This window comes from Scylla paramamosain, unplaced genomic scaffold (assembly GCF_035594125.1).
Source record: "Scylla paramamosain isolate STU-SP2022 unplaced genomic scaffold, ASM3559412v1 Contig33, whole genome shotgun sequence".
NCBI lineage: Eukaryota > Metazoa > Arthropoda > Malacostraca > Decapoda > Portunidae > Scylla > Scylla paramamosain.
This window is the reverse complement of record NW_026973698.1, coordinates 742,501-762,539: the sequence shown is the minus strand read 5'-3', so window position 1 is coordinate 762,539 and position 20,039 is coordinate 742,501. Positions and strand designations below refer to the sequence as shown.

The following is a 20,039-nucleotide window of genomic DNA, read 5'->3' as shown; positions in this document are numbered from 1 at the left end:
TACAAATAATACTCCTATAACTGCAAATCTAAATGGAACCATGAAATAATAAGGAAAAGCAGAGGTCAGGAGAAGAAAATCAATCAAATAACCATAAAAGGAACTACTAGCAACAGACACACTAACAAACCCAGTAAATGAAATAAATAAAATAAAATAAATAACAACAACAACAACAACAATAATGATAATAACAATAATAATAAAGATAAATAAATGCATTAAAATCCAAACAAATAAATGAACAAATAAATAAATAACAAAAGAAGAGGTAAAAAATCAAATACAGTGGGTCTTTGTAAATGAGGCAGCAGTCCCACAGGCAGCCAGTGTGAGCAGAGGCTGTGTCATGACAAGAGAGTCCTGCACACTGGTCATCTTTGTACAGTTGAGGTCATTAGCCGAGTGTACTCTTGCACTCACTTTCCTGATTGTGTGATTTCCTGTAGTCTCAAGTCTAAGGACCAATCTATTCCCAGACTTTGTGAGGAGACTGTGAGCAGATCAGAAAACTCCAGACTGAAGGAAATGTCAAGGCACAGGAAGCTTGACTTCTGACTATCACCGCACTAACAACTATTGCTTTTCATTCATTTATCTTTTTTACTCTGGTCTTTCTTCCAGAGACCAACAGGGTTAAGAGTGTGAATGATGTGTGCATGAGTGTGTGGAGCTTTGTTTAGGCCATCCTGTGTCAGATTTTTGGCCTGTTATACAGATGGGCAAATCTTTTTATCTTTACTCTATCCCTTCACACCACAAAGCTGTTCTAAAAAGGAAAGACAAAAGAGATGGAACAGCCAGCTGCGACCTCACTGAACATTTCACAACCTGCCTTTTAAAAATTCTGTTCTTTCACACAACTCTACTTGCACCTAATACATGCACACCCTTCACTCAAAATTCAAAATTATCATGGCAACTCCTACACCAGCCTCGGAGTCCCCAGGACAAATGTCCCCAGATCAGACTGCTCTTCTGGTGAGTGTCTTGACACCACCCTCAACTTTTTCTTCAATAACTTCTGCAACATTTGTGGCCTTACATCTTCTTTTCAATCTGTAGAACACAACCTCTCTACTAAACTTCATCTTTTCCTCCCCAAAACACAGGTGTCTGAGGCAACTGACAGTACCCCCTTCTTTGTTCCCCCCTACTTTCTCTATCATTTTCTGTCCAAAGCTAGATGTTGCAACTATGTGTACAACAACTTAACTTGCTCTTGTACCCACACTCTTGAATCTTCTGGATTTTTTGCCGTCTGGCTATGACTACAGTCACTCTAAACCAAGATTTATCTGTGCTGTATACCTCTCACCTACAAGTAACTCCTCTTCCTATAAAAATTCTTTGACTACTTAACTTCTAAAGTGAGCACGTTCTGAATCTCTTCCCTTTTGTAGAGATCTCCATTCTTGGAGACTTCAATGTTCATTACTAATTTTGCCTTTCCTCTCCCTTCACTGACCATCCTGGTGAACTAGCCTTTAACTCTGCTATCCTCCATGACCTAGAGCAACTGGTACAACACTCTACTTGTATTCTTGATTGTCTTGGAGATATGCCCAACATTCTTGACCTTTTTCTCACCTCTAACCCTTCTCCTTATGCTATCATCCTATCATCTCCATTGGGCTCCTCCAATCACAACCTCGTATCTGCATCTTGTCCTATCCTTCCAATCCGTCCCCAGGATTCCCCAAAGTGGAGGTGCCTTTGTCATTTTGCCCCTACTGGAGCCAAGTAGGTATTATGCTGATTTGCCTTGGAATGACTACTGTTTCTGTGTCATAGGGTACCCATCTCTGTGTGCTGAGCGCATAACAAAGGTGATAGTATGTGCTATGCAGACATACAATCCTCACTCTTTCTTTTGTCCTAAACCATTGGTTCCCAACCTTCATTACATTACTTGTTTACTGACTTTCCAAGTTTGCATTATCCATATCATCAAGTGAAGGTACAATACTAAATATCTGCTATAAAGAAACAGAGGTAAACCCTATAAAGCAATCACTCAATTGCATAGCTGGCAATGATAAAAAATTTATCACAATAAATAATAAATCAATGATGATAATGTTATCAGTGATAACTGATAACTCAGTAACTGGTGATAAATTTATCGCCAATATTTGATAACCAATAAATCTATAAATTCAAAATTCTGATAGTAGTGATAACAATATTGATATTTTAAGTAAAAAAAAAAAGAAAAATCCAAGCCTTTACTTTTATCTTGATCTTAGAAAACTTAGAAACATCTTCAAAAAATTTAAATTCAATGTTTATCCTGTCTCTTCACTAATGAAAAGTACTGTTTTAATTGAAATAACTACATTTGATTTCGAAAGTTAACAACTTCAACGTGCTCATGTTCCTAAAACTACTTTACGAAGGGGGGGATGACATTAGTAGCACTGTGTCGTGGGTAGTGAAGATGGGCATTGGCAGCACTGAAATCAGGAAGGAGTGAGCTGGTACTCGAGATGAGACCAGAGGTGGGAAACACTTTGATTGGCCGAAAGAGCAACAGCAGCAATTACTTCAGGCTACCCATTAAGATCCAGGGCTTGTTCCTCCCTCTCCTCTACCCTCCAACTACTTCATGCTACCCATTAAGATCCTTCGCAGTGATGCTTTCCATAACCTTGCTGCCCTCAGAAGGCTTATGGACCTGATGGGTCCCTCGTATTGTTCTCTGAAACTGTGCCTTCATGCTTGCATCTTGCCTATTCATCTCCACTTGTTCTGTTGTAATATAGTGTGGTGAGAGCCTTCCCTGTCACCTCTCCCCCAGTACTCACCCACTGAGAGCAAGTATCCACCTCACTGGCCGCCTCCCTCTAGCATTCCTTCATTTCATTCATACAAACTTGCCCAGAGTAGTAAAAAAGATCAGACAACTTCCTCCAAAGATCACATTCCAAATCTTGGTCTTTGTGGAACTCCTCATAAAAAGCAGTTTATTAGTCCACATACCAATAATTTATTTCACATGAAATTCACTGGAATTTGTGGCACCAATATTTGGAGAAACCATAAACATTTACAAACTCATTCACTTTTACTGTTACCATTTGTCCACACCACCTTACTGTATTTCAGATTATTACAGCAGAACAGATGATGTCCGGAACTATTCTCTCAAAACCACCATCCTACTCCACACATCACTACTCTGTGCAGGAAAAGAGATGAGTGTGGAGGAACATGTACAATGTATGGCACTGCAATACTAACTGCTAGATTTAGAATACAAGATGACTGATATCAAAATGTTACAAGACTTATCCATGTATTAAGTTTGGACATCACTCCTTCAAAACAGTCACCTTGACCACCAATAAAGTGGTCCCAGTCCCGCTGTCACTGCTCACATGTGTTCAGTAAGTCTTGTTCTCAAAGCATGTTAAGCACCTTCTGTGACTCAGGCTCAACCTCTTCCATGGAACACAGGATAACAACATATGGAAATCAGAAAGGCTGCCAGAAGTCATAAGGCTTACCCGTGGCAGTTCCTGCACAAAATATACCTACCTATTTCCATCTACCATCCCCATCCATAAATCTTTTAAAACTCCTAAAGAACCAACACCAACAACCTGATTACTGAGTCCATTCCATTCACCTACCACTCCATCTGAAAACCAATTCCTTCCTATCTCCCTTTTAAGTCTGACTTTTCAAACTTAGATCCATCCTTTCTCATTTCATGGTGTCAAGATGGCATCCTTTTCACCCACAGCTTCCTTTATCTTTAGGAAGAAGTTACAAATGAAGTGTGGATCCAGGTCTTGTCCCCAGTGGAGACCCTCAACGTGAAGGTTGGGTCATCTGGCACACCTTCTGTTTGGAGATCAGAAGCCTGGGCACACATTTTTCAGCTATGTGGTCATATTCAAATCAAACTTGGGGATTGTCTCAGCTGTTCTGTATGATGCACCAACCCTGACACCAACTCCCTTCGCTGATCTCCAACAATTCCCTTGCACGTCACTCAACCGTTTCCATGTTTTCAGTGGCTGAGCTCACGGAATATCATCCTGACCTCTTGTCATCTTCCAGAAATATTCTGTTGCTCCTGAAGAATACATGGCACTTGACGCACCTCACATAACTCACTGCTTCCTTGCCACACATGTGCTAAATCATGTCAAAGGTCTCTGCTGAATTTGACACACAATTTGGTGTTAACTCTGCTCTTGTTTGCAGTTCATGATGAAATATGAAGTTCAGCATGAGGCCACAAAACTCATGTGATATGGCTCACAAAGTTCACAGAAAGACACCAATTGGCAGACTGCTTGATAACTGTCACGGTCCAGTCCCATCAGACATGCATCCTTGTACAGCCACCTGTTGGTGTACTATGGAACTAGTCTTGGGGCTTTGATACCACCTCACACTTCATTTTACCCTTCAATCCCAACATGTCAGTGGTAGCTGAGGTAATCTCATTCTTGTGTATAGATTCCTTTAGTTACAAGGAATATGTATTATGTTGCTGGGACACTCACTTTGTGCCTCTCTCAAATGGATGATGTATAATAAGAGCTAAGATAAGCAACATTGTTTCAGCTTTTTTCTGGCACACACAGTCATCTATCAAGAATCTGGCAAAGCCTGGGATGAATATAGCAGCGTGTTATGACCACAGGTCTCTGTGCTCTTACACTGTAAATATGCACTGTGATGCCCCATGAGTACCTCTGGGGTGATAACACTCATGAGGTCCACAGCTGGCTGCTGCATTACCACACAACACAGTGCACCACTTGTGGAAGACATGAGGTCATTATGTACACTTCCTTCTCAGTGATAAAATGAATCCAAGAAATGTATACAGTGGAACCTCAGTTACTGAATGTCTCCCTCTCCGAACAACTCTGTTTTTGAACAAAAATTTTAACTCCTAATTGCTTTGATTACTGTACCATAATTTGGTTTTCAAACAAAGTTACTCGATTTCAAATACTACAACACGTAACAAAAGCTGCCATTTATTACTAATTTATAGTTTCTATAAATATTTCCTTTGGAGGAGAGACACAGAGGGTAAGACAGTAATTCAATCTTTGAAATAAGTTAAATATGATCCTACTGAAGAACCTCAATGTAAACAAACAAGGTTCGGGGCTCAGGAGTAATCCCAAGCCTCCTGTGGCTCTCCCGATGAGCCACAAAGCCATCACTACTACACAACTGCATTTTTCCAGTAGCTTTTCCCAGCAGCAAGATGTCTAAGTGTTATGATCACCTTCATTTTTGGCAGCGAGTGGGTTGCTCCTCTCTGTCTCTGTAAGGCTTCCCTCACTTCATGGGTGACAAAGAGAAAGCCAGCATGGTCTAAACAATATCTTTTGATGAGTTCTGTATCACTAAGTTCATTCAATACAGCTTTTCTGAATAAAAAAATTCTAAGCTGGAGATGCTGTGGAGCAGCCATCTTAGCAGCGGGAGTGTTGGTCATTACCCACTAAGACATGGTGGATGCGAGTCTGAGAATGGATTAATCTATTTTAGAATGACTCCTGTGGGGAAAATAGTATCGGTTTTCAAACATTTTGGATTTGGAACGACATTTACGAACAAATTAAGTTAAAAAACTGAAGTTCCCCTGCATAAGGATTCACTGTTGAATGAAAGATAAAGCAAAAGAGATAAAGATGAAGTTGAAACTGTCCTCCTCATATTCAAAGTAATGAGGAGTTATGGATACTTCCCTTGCAGAGTCAAAATCAGTTCAAACTGGCAGGAACTGTATCAGATGAAGAGGCTTGCTGACAAATAAAAGTAAAACAATGCAGATGTAACACAACTGCTCACTGTCAACTACGACAATGTAAAACTAGAGATATAAAATAGGAACACACTGATAAATAAAGCAAAAACAATTGACATGTAGGATATCTGAACCAACTGTATAACAAAAAAAAAAAAAAAAAAAAAAAAAAAAAAAAAAAAAAAAAAACTTCATAAAGCAACACAAACCACATGCAAAATGAAGCTGAAACTTTCCTTCTTGGCAGTGAAGTGACATACCTCTCTCAGCATTGCAAGGGGCCTGGGCTGCTCCCTTCCCCTTGGCCCCCTTAGAGGTTTTGTCTGGGGGTGTGTTCACTCAGGGCGGGAGGGGTTGGGGACACCTGCAAAATGTGGCCACTTGAGAGATGGGACAGCCACCCTTGAGGAGTCACCCAGCCAACCAGCCAGCCAGCCCACAGTGGACTAGTCAGCCAGATAGCCAGCCAGTCAGCTAGTCAGCAAGAAAACCAACCAGCCAGCCGGTCAGCCAGGCATCCAACCAGTCAGTTAGTTAGCCAGCCAGCCAACCAGAAAGCCAGAAAGCCAGCCAGCCCAAGGAAAACACTACACACAGAGGAGGAGAGGCACTACAAAGACTAAATTTGGTATTATTAAGAGAAGTGGACATTGTTGAACACATGAACTACAATCATCCTGTAGGAAAAAGTGATTGTGTGATGGTAAGGTTTCATATCAAAGAAAAAGAAGAGGAAAGTAGATGGGAAAATTATAAGGATGAAATATTTAGCTATGGTAAAACTAACTTCAAATAAATGATGAGATACTTTGGTAAGATGGACTGGAGTGCCTTTATTACAGCAAAAGATTTGCAGAAGTAGGAAGCATTAGTCACTAGGTATATATAAGAAAGAGTGAAAAGATGTGTACCAAAAGGAAACACAAAGATAAGATATAACAAAGACTGGTATAACAGAAGATGTGAAGTTAAAGTTGAAGGATGCATTTGACAAAGTACCACACTGAAGATTGATATGAAAGATATAAACACAATAAGAAGAAAATAAAAACACAAAGACTGCTATAAAAGAATATGTGAAGTAGTGAGGGAGGAGAGGGAGAAGGCATGGAATAGATGGAGGTGAAAAATGCAAAGATGTGGCAAAACTACACCACTACAAGAAATGACTGTGTAAGGGTTATTACAGAAGAAAGGACAAGTTATGAGAACGATGTTATGGACAAATGTAAAGAGGAACCAAAACTATTCTTCAGGTGTGTGAGGAGCACAATGAAAACAAAGAAGGTGAATGGTCAAATGTGTGAGGATCTAGCTGACATGGCAGAGATGATGAATAAGAGTTTTCATTTAGCGTTCACAATGAGAGGATATTTGTGGGGCAAAGTGAGATGAGTGAAAAAATGGGTCCAGGGAAAATCCAGGTGACTGAGGAAGACATGTGGAAACAGTGTGAGGGACTAGATGTTAGAAAGGCCCCTGGACCCAAAAAAGTGTTGGGATGGATACTGAAAGAATGCAATCAGCAGGTGACATGGGTGGTGCACAGTATTACTGAGAGTTCCTTAAATGAAAGTAGAGTCCTGCTTAAATGGAAGAGAGTAAAAAATAATTCCAATTTATAAAGGTGGTAACAAGAAGAGGCGATGAACTACACACCAGTGTCTCTAACAAGTGTGGTATGTAAAATGTCTGAAAGATTAAAGAAGGATAAATTAATGCACTACCTAGAAAATGAAGTGATGATAAAACAATTTGGATTTAGAAGACAGAGGTTGTGAATTATAAACCTGATGAGTTTTTATTCAAGAGTGGTGGATACAATACAAGAGAGGAATGGGTGGGCAGACTGTGTATATTTAGACCTGAAGAAAGCCTTTGATAAAGTGCCACACAGGAGACTGCCATGGAAGATGGAGCATGATGATGGTCTGAGGGATGGCCTGCTGGGATGGATGGAGAATTTCTTGACTGAGAGAGAGATGAGAACCGTGGTAAAAGATTGGGAGTCATCACAGAGGAAAACTGAAAGTGGAGTACCCAAAAGCTCAGTGCTGGCACCAGTCATATATGAATGATATGATACAGAGTGTGAATAGCTACATGAGCCTTCTGTGCAGATGATGCCAAGTTCCTGAAAGAGTTGAGAGTGAGGAAGATTGTGGAGTGTTGCAAGAGGATCTGAACAAGATATTGGAGTGGAGTCATAGATGGGAAATGGAGTTTAATCCAGAGAAATGTAAAGTAATGGAATTTGGAAAGAGTGAGAGAAGAGTAAAAGGAAATTATGTGTTGAATGGTGAGAGGTTGAGTAAAGCAGAGAAGGAAAACGATCTGGGTGTTACGGTCAGTGGAAATCTGATCCCAGAGAAACACATTAGCAGAACTACAGGAGAAACCTATAATTTGTTAAGCCTATAATTTGTTGAGAGGAATAAGGCCATCTTTTGAGTATAACAATGAAAAGATGATCAGGAAGATGATTACATCACTGATTTGAACTAGACTGAAATATGCAGCTGTAGTGTGCTCATTCTACATGAAAAAAGGATGTAATGAAGTTGGAGAAAGCTGAGAGATGGTACCAAGAGTCGTTTGTCATACGAAGAGAGACTGGCAGAGTTGCACCCACCAATACTGGAAAAAAGGAGAGAAAGGGGAGACTTGACTGCTATATACAAAGCACAGGAGGAAGTGGAGGAGGTGGACCAGAGTGACTTGATGGTTTAGGATACGTGAGATATTAGAGGACATGGAAAGAGGCTGAAGAAGAGTACTTGTAAAAGAGACATAAAAAAAATATAGTTTCCCACAAAGAAGTACAGATGTATAGAACAGTCTGGATAAGGAAATAGTAAATGCAAGGAGTATACATGGATTCAAGGCTAAACTGTATATTAAAAGATATGGAGATGGGATAGCACCAGCATACCTCTTGTCCCATAAAATTGGATATTGAAGGAATGTAGAGAACAACTGGCTTATAAAATTCAGTCTAGTGGTGACACCACTATCACAGGGAAGAGTACCAAAAGATTGGAAGAGAGCAAATATTACACCAATATTCAAAAGAGGAAATAAAGAAGACCCAATAAATTATAGACCAGTGTCCTTGACTAGTGTTGTAGGAAAACTGTGAAAGAAAAATAAAGGAGAGATAGATGGAACACTTGGAAAGAGATAAAGTTTTGGTAAATTGTCAATTTGGATTTAGGAGGGGAAGATCATGCTCCATGAACTTACTGTCCTTTTATTCAAGAGTAGTCGACATTGTGCAGGAGAGAGACAGATGGGTGGATGGTGTCTACTCAGACTTGAAGAAAGCGTTTGACAAAAGTACCACACCAAAGATTGCTATGGAAGATAAAAAAATGTGGAAAAATTGGAGGAAGACTGCTGGAGTGGATGGAGGACTATCTGGATGATAGAGAGATGAGAACTGTAATACAAGACCAGAATTCATCTTGGCTGAAAGTAACTAGTGGTGTCCCACAGGGGTCAGTGTTGGGACTGATAATGTTTGTAATGTATGTGAATGACATAAATGAAGAAATAGACAGTTATATGAACTTATTTGCAGATGATGCTAAGCTGATGAGAAGGATAGAAAATGTAAATGACTAATAATAATAATAATAATAATAATAATAATAATAATAATAATAATAATAATAATAATAATAATAATAATAAACAGTTTATTATTTAGGCAGTTAACAAATTGGAAATGTATATAGGGGGTGGAGAAATACTTAACATTAATCCTAAAGGTAAGTCTAATCTAGAAGGGACTACTGATTGATGGCTCGCACCATGGTGGGAATCGCACGGTTTCTGTACCGGTACCAGTACTGGTACTGCAAGATGATTTAAATAAGATAAACAGATGGAGTAAATCTTGGCAAATGGAATTCAATTTAAGTAAATGTAAAGTAATGGAGTTTGGTAAGAGTAAGAAAAGATTACAATATCATTATGAGATGGATGGTGTGAAATTACAGAAATCAAAAGAGGAAATGGATTTGGGAGTAACAGTTACTGAAAATTTGACTCCATACAGACACATTGATAAAATTACTGGAAAGATGATGAATTTGTTAAAAAGAATGAGAATGGCATTCTCACATTTGGATAAAGAAATTATAAAAAAGTTGTTGATTTCTATGATAAGACCAAGACTGGAAATATGGTCTCCTCATACAAGGAGGAATATTATAAAATTAGGAAGAGTACAAAGAGTAGTCACTAAGATGGTTCCAGAGTTGAGCAAGTCAACCTAGGAAGAGAAATTAAGAATGTTGGAAATTCCTACCCTTGAAAATAAGAGAGAGAGAGAGAGAGAGAGAGAGAGAGAGAGAGAGAGAGAGAGAGAGAGAGAGAGAGAGAGAGAGAGAGAGAGAGAGAGAGAGAGAGAGAGAGAGGAGATTTAATAAACATCTATAGAATGGTAAATGGTATGGAAAATGTATTTTATAACTTCAGACACACAGAGTACAAGGGGACACAATAAGAAGTTGAAGAAAGTTAACTGTAGAAGAGACATTAAGAAGTATAGTTTTCCTCACAGAAGTGTGAACAAATGGAATGAACTCAGCGAAGACATTGTCAATGCCGTAACTGTCCACACTTTTAAGACCAAACTAGATAGGTGTAGAGACGAGATACTATGAGATCACTCCCCTCCTTACCACTCAGTCATGAACAAAATAATACTCAGCAAAATAATCAAACAAATAAAAGAAAGGTTTATAATATTTTAAGTTTTCTTGATCCACATCACACTAACACTTCTGGAAAATCTTTATCCCCTTAATAAGGATCCAGTTATCTACAAGTGCCACCTCAGGGCTCCTCCCTAGATGGCCTGTAGACTGTACACAGGGACTTTTACAATACCCGAAATGCATTCCTTCCCAACAGTGGTGAGAGGCAGGGGAGTGATATGCTGTGACCCTTCACAAAGGAGCACCTCAGGCTGCTGCCTCACACCAGCATGGTCTGTGGCTGGGGAAGTGTCCTTTCCCTATATGCTGAGGATTCTGGAAAGACAAAGACAACTAACTTATATAGAGAAGACTACATTAAGGTGCCAATCTCAATAGAATATGATTATGAAGAAAAAAATAATCAAAATTTGATAAGTGTCATGAGACCCTCTTCATGAAAGAACTGAAGTTACAGGCAGGGGGAAATACAGGATCAGGCAGGGAGTTCTTAAGTTTAATAGTTAAAGGAATGTAAGACTGAGAATACTGGGAGGTGGACAGAATAGTAGCAAGCCTTGTGCAACGAGACCACAACAGGAGGAGAGGCAGACAGTTAAGATGATCAGAAGATCAGCTGCCATGCAAGAAACTACAGAAGATACCAAGAGATGCAATACTGCAGGAGAGAGAGAGAGAGAGAGAGAGAGAGAGAGAGAGAGAGAGAGAGAGAGAGAGAGAGAGAGAGAGAGAGAGAGAGAGAGAGAGAGAGAGAGAGAGAGAGAGAGAGAGAGAGAGAGAGAGAGAGAGAGAGAGAGAGAGAGAGAGAGAGAGAGAGAGAGAGAGAGAGAGAGAGGGGGGGGGGGGGCAGGCAGTCTGAAGACAGTCAGACAGAGAAGTTGATGAGATGAAATGCTTTTGATTCCACCCTAACCAGCTGAGCAACACGAGTGGAGTACCCCCATACATGTGAGGCCTACACCATACATTTATTTATTTATTTTTTTGTTGCCAAGGGCAACAAAAATCCAATAAAAAAAAAATGCCCACTGAAATGCCAGTCCCATAAAAGGGTCAAAGCAGTAGTCAAAAATTGATGGATAAGTGTCTTGAAACCTCCCTCTTGAAGGAATTCAAGTCATAGGAAGGTGGAAATACAGAAGCAGGCAAGGAGTTCCAGAGTTTACCAGAGAAAGGAATGAATGATTGAGAATACTGGTTAACTCTTGCATTAGAGAGGTGGACAGAATAGAAGTGAGAGAAAGAAGGTCTTGTGCAGCGAGGCTGACATGGATGGATAAGGCCCCTGTACAGAGTTAGCAGCTGTGGGGGTGAGGAAAACTGGTGGAGACAACTCGAAGTGCTTAACTGTTTTAGCTAGAGATGAGATGTGAAATTTCCAGTTTAGGTTACTAGTAAAGGACAGACCCGAGGATGTTCAGTGTAATAGAGGGGACAGTTGAAGGTCACTGAAGAGGAAGGGATAGTTGTCTGGAAGGTTGTGTTTATTTGTTTGATGTAAAACTTGGATTCTTGAGGCACTAAACAACACTTAATTTTGCTCTCTCCCAATCACTGATGAACAGCAGAGAGAGTGGGTGACAGGACAGATCCCTGAGAGAAGAAGAATGGTGACCAGTTAGAAGATTATTGATGAACACCAGAGAGAGTGGGTGACAGGACAGATCCCCGAGGAACATGATTTAGGAGAAGAATGGTGACTGTCTGTCACTGGAGCAATAGAACAGTTAGAAAAGAAACTTGAGGTTAAGTTACAGAGAAGGATAGGAGAGTGCAAAGAAGAGTTGGATGATGGTGTTTACAGGGCACAGCACAGACCTAGGTAATTGCAGTACACATTACATACCTGGGGACTTTTACAATACCTGAAATGCATTCCTTACTGACAGTGGTGAGAGGCAGGGGAGTGATATGGTGCGACCCTTCACAAAGGAGCACCTCAAGGGGAGTGATATGGTGCAACCCTTCACAAAGGAGCACCTCAAGGGGAGTGATATGGTGCAACCCTTCACAAAGGAGCACCTCAAGGGGAGTGATATGGTGCGACCCTTCACAAAGGAGCACCTCAAGGGGAGTGATATGGTGTGACTCTTCACAAAGGAGCACATCAAGGGGAGTGATATGGTGCGACCCTTCACAAAGGAGCACATCAAGGGGAGTGATATGGTGCGACCCTTCACAAAGGAGCACATCAAGGGGAGTGATATGGTGTGACCCTTCACAAAGGAGCACATCAAGGGGAGTGATATGGTGTGACCCTTCACAAAGGAGCACATCAAGGGGAGTGATATGGTGTGACCCTTCACAAAGGAGCACATCAAGGGGAGTGATATGGTGTGACCCTTCACAAAGGAGCACATCAAGGGGAGTGATATGGTGCAATCCTTCACAAAGGAGCACCTCAGGCTGCTGCCTCACACCAGCATGGTCTGTGGCTGGGGGAATGTCCTCTCCAGGCTCCTCCCCAGATGCCATGGATTCTGGAAAGACAGAGACAGCAGAAGCACTCCCTGCAGCTGATGGCAGCAGCATTTGGCCACAAAGTTGTGCATGCTCCTGTGCAGTACCTACTGAGGGAATTATAAAGTTTAATGTGAATTAATGCAGTTTTATTTTGAAGTTTTCCATTTGTGGTGATTTGTACAAAGTTATCTAAGATGCTGGGTGTGTCATAAGGCCCAAGCCAGTCCTCCTCAAGCCAGGAACCTTTCCTTCCTTGCTTTTTATTATTCTTTACAACAACTTTCATTCCAATCTTAAAGTCAAATGACTTATGTCCTTTAGCTTTCCTCATTTCATATTATTTCTTTTGTTCAGCTTGTGCTTTAGCAACATGACTGCCAACTTTTTCTTTTATGGATGTCAAGCGACTCTTTCTTGATTCCACTGACTCATCTGAGGGGCTCAAATTTGGGAATTCTAAAATATCAACTTTTTCATGAAGATCATTTTGGTGCTGTTCAACAAACAGTGTTGGCTGTCTACCAAACTTCAAGAAAGAGGGAGAACACTTTATTGAAGCTTGCATTGATGTTCATATACCAAACAGAGCAGCCTCCGAGTGTTTGTCCCAGTCATTCTGATTCTCATTTACCAATTTAGTTAAAGAGCCCTTCAGCGTCTGGTTGGTCCTCTCATCCTGGCCATTAGTTTGGGGGTGGCAAGCAAGTGTTACAAGGTGCTTCACTTGGACAATGGAAAAGAGTATCATTTAATGTATTACAGAATTCCTTTCCCTGATCAGTTAAGGTTTTCCCTGGGGGACCAAAACAGTGGAAAATACTCTGCAATACATGACATACCAGATCAGCAGATTTTGAAGGCAGTGGAAATGCCTCTATAAATCTGGAGTGTAAGTCTGTTAAAGTAAGGATGTCCTTGTTGCCAGACTGAGTTTCTTTTAGGGCCCCATCAAATCTACATCAACCATCTGCCAAGGGCCTTCACTCTTAATAGGATTCAGGTATGGTGCTACAGTTTTCATCTTTTCAGATCTCTGACATCAGTCACACTCACCTGTCCAATTCACTACATCTTTCTTAATGCCTATGCAATAAAATCTCTCTGTAGTTTTGGCAATAGTCTTAGTGATGCCCATGTGAGCTCCTCCTCTACTGGAGTCATGAACATCCTGAAATACTTTCCTTTTCTGCTCCCTGGTGAATATGACCACTTTCACCTGAACTGGTCCTCCTTCCTTTGCTCTGCAGGTGTACTGGATTCTGTCTGGGCCACCATCTACAATTTTTTGTAATCCTAATACCATACAATCACAAAGTGTGCCATAGGAAGGAGGGAGACTAATATAGAATTTTTTTTCTTTGATGTAAGAGCCAAGGGCAATAAAGAAAAAAAAAAAGGCACACTAAGGTGCCAGTTCCTGAAGAAAAGAGCCAAAATGATTTCCAAAATTGAAGAAGTGGCATAAGGCCTCCCTCTTAAAAGGACTGAAGTCATAGGAATGGGAAAACAGAAGTTGGCAGAGAGTTCCAGAGTTTACCAGTGAAAGGGAAGATTAAGAAAATACTGGTTAACTCATGCACTTGGCAGGTGGACTGAATACTAGAAAACCTTGTACAATGAGACCACAAGAGGTGGGGAGGCATGCAGTTAGCAAGAAAGAAACTAAAGATACCAAGAGATGCAACACTGCAGCAGAGAGAGAGAGAGAGAGAGAGAGAGAGAGAGAGAGAGAGAGAGAGAGAGAGAGAGAGAGAGAGAGAGAGAGAGAGAGAGAGAGAGAGAGAGAGAGAGAGAGAGAGAGAGAAAAAATTTGTTTCAGCTCCCTTACACATTTTCAGTTGTTCTGGCAGTAAATCTTTCCAAGCTCTCCTTCCACACACACACACACACACACACACACACACACACATTACTTCTAACACCTGTGCTCCTACATCACAAACTTCAAGAACATCCCAAAATGCTTTTCTACCCACTCTGTCATAAGCCTTCTCTAGATGAATGGTACATGTAATATTTATGTTTACCTTAGCATGCCTCTATTATAATTGTGATTGCAAACATATGCTCCACAACACTTTTCTTTCTTGAAACTTCCCTGTTCCCCAACGACCATCACCTCTATCAATAACTTCCATCAATCTCTGAGTCAAGACTCTACCACAGACTTTTCCTGACACACTAAGCAAACTTATCTACCCTCTGTAACCTTTTTTGTACATTCCTGCAGCCTTTCCCTTTATATAAACATACAATAATTGCCTCCATCCACTCATCAGGTCCTGCCTCCTTGTTTCCATGCCAATTCACGTAATTCAAATCATCCAGTCTGCTATCACTTCTCCATAGTTATTCCATCAGTGTCTATAGCTTTGCCACACTTCATCACAACTATTGTTTTCTTCATCTCCCTAACAATTTCTCTCATTCTCTACCTGCTTCTATACACATGCTAATTATTATTGCTTCTCCTGTCACCTTATTCATTTGACAAAGTCTTCTCCAAGTAACTTGCACTTCTTTCTTGCTGCTTACAAGAACTTTATACCCTCTCTCTACTCACACAATCCCACACTCTTCTTCCCCCTCTCTTTTGTCCCCTCCTTCCAGAACAAGTTATTGTCATTAATTTTCTTGCACCCAGCTTTCTACCAAACTTCTCACACAATTCCATGCTTTTCTTCCCCCCTCTTTCTTCACTTCCTTCCAGAACAACTTATTGTCAGTGATCTCCTTACACTCAGCTTTCTACCAAACTTCTCATCCACTCTCATCTTATTTTTTCTTATGAGTTCCTTCAGTTTCATATTCCAAGACCTACACTCTAATTTCTCCTCATTTTAATTTCCTCTGAGTCATTTCTCTGCACCATTTTCTCATAGGCCCTCTTCTCTTCCACAGCCACCTCCATCTCAGCCATGCACTTTTTTTTTTATTTGTATCCCCAAGACTCCCTTGTAGTTACCATATCAATGAATACTTTTTAACATCTTTATCCTCTGAGGCCTCCCCAACTATCTCTCACTTCTCTGTCTTTCACATACCTTCTCACATTCCTCTCTACTACACACCTTACTGTCCAACTATTTAAATAACTTTCCCCCAATGTGTGTAACAACGATATATATTTTTTTCATCACGGCATTGTGGTCTGACCAGAGTTCCATTTAATTCTGTGGGACACGCCCATCAAACATTCCTTGGCATGCCAACCATTTCCTTAATTCATCTCTCATCCACTGCTAAACACTCAGTCAGACTTTTCTGTTCACCATTTTAATCTCGATATCTCCTCCACGTGAACCTGTGGATCACTATGGTGGAAGGTTTTTTAGCACACAACCCTCAAATCCATGCATACTCGTACGTAACTATCCCACCACAAGTTTGTTCATTGTAACATGACTCGCTCTCTCTGCTGCACATAAAGGAATTAAATATATGCAGCACTCAATCCCCTATTCATTTACTTACAAACAGTATATCAGTATGGCACAATAACGTCAATTTGGGCTTGTTCCCTGACTTACCCAGAGTACGTTGTGTTGAGGACCGGATACATGTCCATTATAGCATAACTCGCTTTGTTTACTGCACTTTCAGTAGCAAGGTATATGAAACATTAAATTTTCCATCTATTTACACACTAACAATATCTCAATACGCCATAACCCCAAAATGAGCTTCTTTCCCGGTCAGTCATGGTCATCACTATTTAAGGACCAAATATACGTGTAATACTTCATATTTGCTTACTTTTCTCTGCACACAATATTTTTTACTGCATATACAACATTGCGAGACATACATTGCTAGTAACTGTGCACACTAAGCATGCACACTCCATGTTCCCACTGTAAGCCGCCACGCCACACTAAAGTTTTCACCTAGTCGTGGCGTCGTCTGCTGCCGGGCCGGGGATGCACCTCAACAGAACAGAACAGATAGAAAGTTGGTGAAGGTTAAAGAGTTTGGACAGAAGAAGACAAAAAGAAGGGAAAATGAAAGACAGTAAGAGAATGAATGTTTGTGGGCAGAACAGATTGTTATTTTTCTTTTGTTGACTAATATTGAGAAGGCGCCAGCTCGTATTCTGTTAATTTAAGCATTTTTTACCCTGCCTAAGAGGTTGTCTTTAATTATTTATTTATTGTTCCGTATAACAAGTAGAACCCAACTAAACAGTGTCCACGCCACACTTTGTACTGGCCGCCTGACACCCACGGAACAAGCTCTCCGCCTAATGATAAGGCATAATTTTGCAATGTCCTTGATAGTTTACACCCATTCTATATTCACAAATTATTCTTGAACATTTCTGCTAATGGTCCCACGTACTCCTGGATTATAACACTGTCTAATGATAATTTTTGGATCTAAATATTAACAAAGAATTTCTTTCAAAATAAAGAATAGTATCAGTACTGGCATATTTTCTCTTAATCTACAATGTTTAGTGATTGTGATTTTCCTGTGGCTGGCCCAGGAGAACCCGGGAATATGGTTATTTTCCAGTGCCTTGTAAAGTAAGGGATATTACTGTGCCATTTCAAAATATCAACAATTAATTTAACAATTTGTAGCTTATAATTTCATTTAATTTTCTTGTTCTAGAATTTTATTGATTCCAAAAGTATATACAAAATTTTGTTTACACAACCAAGAAGTAAATTTTTATATTTATGACCGTTCCTTTAGGCTATAAAAAATATTTCATGGCATTATTATTATTTGGATGGTATTGTCTTCTCTTTTTTTTTTTTTTTTTTTTCCTATTGGTATTTTGTGCCATGACATCCACACAAGCAAATCTCTGCCTATAACGTGTGCTGCTCATCGCTTGCATCTTGAAACACGATTCCTTCGTATATATTGGCTAATTACTCGTTTTATTCCTTATTTTTTTAGATAATTCTAGATAAAAGAACTGCATCCCTGAGGGAGGGCTGTACACAAGGCTATCCCGCATGCTGCCTCAGCCAGGCGCACACCAGGTAGAGAGAGAGAGAGAGAGAGAGAGAGAGAGAGAGAGAGAGAGAGAGAGAGAGAGAGAGAGAGAGAATTATTATGGTTTTCAATTATTATCATATTATTATTATTATTATTATTATTATTATTATTATCATTATTATTATTATTAGAGAGAGAGAGAGAGAGAGAGAGAGAGAGAGAGAGAGAGAGAGAGAGAGAGAGAGAGAGAGAGAGAGAGAGAGAGAGAGAGAGAGAGAGAGAGAGAGAGAGAGAGAAATATTATCTACAGTTCTTCTTCTTCTTCTTCTTCTTCTTCTTCTTCTTCTTACTACTATTACTACTACTACTACTACTACTACTACTACTACTACTACTATCACAATCACAATTATTATTATTATTATCCTTGCAGGTGCCTCCTTACTACCTATATACTGACTGACCACCGTCTTGACTACCACCACAGTAACCACTATTACTACTACAACTACCACCACCACCAACATTGTTCGCCACCACAGTTCGTCTGCCACAACCACAAGTGCATCCTACCACAATTTAAATGTGATGATTATGACCACTGTGGTGATGGCAGTGATGAGATGGATTGTGGTAGTAGTGGTGGTGGTGGTGGTGGTGGCTGGGAAGTAATGTTGGTAGGTGGAAAACATGACTATAGTGGAAATGTTATGGTATGTACAATTGTAGTAGTTATAATTGTGGTAGTTACAATTGTGGTAGTTACAATTGTGGTAGTTACAATTTTGGTGGTTACAATTGTGGTAGTTACAATTGTGGTAATTACAATTGTGGTAGTTACAATTTTTGTGGTTACAATTGGTGGTAGTTACAATTGTGGTAGTTACAATTTTGGTGGTTACAACTGTGGTAGTTACAATTGTGGTAGTTACAATTGTGGTAGTTACAATTGTGGTAGCTACAATTGTGGTAGTTACAATTGCTGAAGTTTAAGATATTTTAATTAAGAATTGTGGTTACTGCTACTACTACTACTACTACTGTTACTAACCTAACCCTTTACTCTTATTCAGATTCGCATCATCAACAACAACAACAACAACAACAACAACAACAACAACAACAACAATGATGGCAGTAGTAGCAGTAGTAGTGAATGGTCATACATATGTGATGACTATTTTGACTATCAGGCGGCCGATGTTGTGTGTCGGACTATCGTCTTAAAGGAGCCGTAAAATTTACTAGGAATAACTATTTCGGTGATAGTAATAGTGGTAAGCAATAGTAGTAGTAGTAGTAGTAGTTAAATTTTCTACTGGTTAACTCTTGCATCAGGGAGGTGGACAGAATAGTGGTGTATGACTGAGAATACTAGTTAACTCTTGCATCAGGGAGGTGGACAGTATAGTAGTGAAAGACTGAGAATACCGGTTAACTCTTGCATTAGGGAGGTGGACAGAATAGTGGTGAATGACTGAGAATACTGGTTAACTCTTGCATCAGGGAGATGGACAGAGTAGTGGTGAATGACTGAGAATACTGGTTAACTCTTGCATCAGGGAGGTGGACAGTATAGTAGTGAAAGACTGAGAATACCGGTTAACTCTTGCATTAGGGAGGTGGACAGAATAGTGGTGAAAGACTGAGAATACTGGTTAACTCTTGCATTAGGGAGGTGGACAGAATAGTGGTGAGAAAAACTGGCGGAGACGTCTCAGAACACCTAACTTCATAGAAGCTGTTTTAGCTAGAGATGAGATGTAAAGTTTCCAGTTCAGATTATAAGTAAAGGACAGACCGAGGATGTTCAGTGTAGAAGAGGGGGACAGTTGAGTGTCATTGAGGAAGAGGGGATAGTTGTCTGGAAGGTTGTGTCGAGTTGATAGATGGAGGAATTGAGTTTTTGAGGCATTGAACAATACCAAGTTTGCTCTGCTCCAATCAGAAATTTTAGAAAGATCAGAAGTCAAGCGTTATGTGGCTTCCCTGCGTGAAATGTTTACCTCCTGAAGGGTTGGACGTCTATGAAAAGACGTGGAAAAGTGCAGGGTGGTATCATCAGCGTAGGAGTGGATAGGACAAGAAGTTTGGTTTAGAAGATCATTAATGAATAA

The 20,039-nt window shown here is 40.1% G+C and overlaps 1 long non-coding RNA gene across 1 annotated transcript; it reads right to left on the bottom strand.

Annotated features, from left to right (window-relative positions):
* Positions 1-13,129: 13,129 nt before the first annotated feature.
* LOC135097831 (uncharacterized) lies at positions 13,130-16,891 on the bottom strand. Its single transcript, XR_010266184.1, has 2 exons — positions 16,503-16,891; positions 13,130-14,247 (listed from the first exon to the last, which is right to left on the bottom strand). It is a non-coding gene; the product is annotated as an uncharacterized LOC135097831 (long non-coding RNA).
* Between the last annotated feature and the right edge of the window lie 3,148 nt (positions 16,892-20,039).